Genomic DNA, 1,484 nt, shown 5'->3' with positions numbered 1-1,484 from the left:
TTTTTCTTTTTTAACAATGAAGATTAGAGAATCAGGAATGCTCAGAGATGCTGAGTGAGTCCCAGTCATCCTCTGCAGCTTTTTCCACATCAAAAACAGGTTGGTGAGACTTGTGTGGGCTTTCTTCTTTTCAGTTTTGCTTTGAACACTTGAGGTGAAAACTTGGTCCTTTTGAAGTCATCAGCAGCAGTTAATCCAGCATGAAAATTGAGTCTACAAAGATTGGATCCCAACAGACTAGGGATTTGTGTCTCCCTCACAAGCCAGATTCTTCAGCTTTTGTAGATTGGATATAGATAATATTTTTCTATTGCTGCTATGTTTTTATTTCTTTTTTCTTCCACCCCCCGCCCCCCCCCCCCTTCTTTTCTTTCTTTCTTTCCTTTCTTTCCTTCCTTTCTTCATGGCAAATTGAGAATCTGTCTTTGTATCATTAGACTCATAGAATCATAGAATGGCCTGAGTTGAAAAGTACCTTAAATATCACCTAGTTTCAGCACCCCTGCTGTAGGTGTTTGCTGCCCAGAGCCACATCCAGCCTGTTATTGTCAACATAATTGCCTTCACAAGCACATATGACTGACAGTACTACCTAATGCCATTCTAAAAGTTGCTGCTGATATACTTTCCAGGTAGGGCTTATTAGCCTCCCCCAAACCTATAGATTACAGACCCTGGTTCTTCAAAGGCTGTTCCAAGGAACATATACAAGATGAGTCAGTGAGAGAATGAAGGTCTAAATGTCTGATACCTCTTTATAAGGTGCAGTCTCTCTTATAGTCTACAAATTTTTATTTATCAAATTACTTGATTTCTTTACGAAGAAGACAATATCAGCCCTTCATAACACAGAAAGTTAAAAGTCTTTCTTTTCTTTGGAGAATGTGTAACTTTAATCGTTGTATTTTCTTTGATATGCTCTGTTAGTGTGATCTACTGCGAACTGAAGATGAACATGTTTTGCTGTTTATGTTCCCAACTTTGTTTTTCTGAACACAATGACTAATGGTCTCTAAAGAAAACTAAATCTTAAAAGGAAAACAAGTAATTTTAAAGGGGATATGTATACAAAGAGAAGAACATTGTATATATCACAAGCTCCTAATTATGATGAATGGCAGAATGTTATTAGACTGTGCTTGTCAGCATGAGTTTGCTTGTAATTATAAAGTTTTAATATAGTATCAGTTTGGTGAATGATCATCTGGTATTTTCATTGTTCAAAGTGTGCTATCCACAAATATAAACATTTCATTTAGCTTCATGCCTGCAAGATAAAGTTAGATAGGCTGATGATCCAGTATAAACGTTTGGTATCATGCTGTAGTAACCCGGAGAGGATGGCCTCGGGTTTACTCTTTGTTGTGTGTTAAACAAGTTGGAGCAAACAATGGTTCCTTTTTGAAAGGAATAATTAAACTAGACTTCCAATTGTGCGTTTAGGGTGTTATATTTAAACACTATAGAAGTAGAAGGTAATGGTA

At 36.7% G+C, this 1,484-nt stretch overlaps 1 long non-coding RNA gene across 6 annotated transcripts in view; it reads left to right on the top strand.

Moving 5' to 3' along the window:
- LOC104910516 overlaps positions 1–1,484 on the top strand; it is a 67,573-nt gene that overhangs the window by 49,916 nt on the left and 16,173 nt on the right. The window contains exon 1 of one of the 6 annotated variants that reach the window (XR_004159456.1): positions 18–99. The exons of the other annotated variants lie outside the window; for them this stretch is intronic. This is a non-coding gene — a long non-coding RNA (uncharacterized LOC104910516). Of the gene's footprint in view, positions 1–17; positions 100–1,484 lie in introns of those variants that run through there. 6 annotated transcript variants of the gene reach the window in all.

Source organism: Meleagris gallopavo, chromosome 4, assembly GCF_000146605.3.
Source record: "Meleagris gallopavo isolate NT-WF06-2002-E0010 breed Aviagen turkey brand Nicholas breeding stock chromosome 4, Turkey_5.1, whole genome shotgun sequence".
In the NCBI taxonomy this organism is placed as follows: Eukaryota; Metazoa; Chordata; class Aves; order Galliformes; family Phasianidae; genus Meleagris; species Meleagris gallopavo.
Note: the sequence above shows the minus strand (reverse complement) of the source record. Positions and strands in the feature narration are given on the sequence as shown.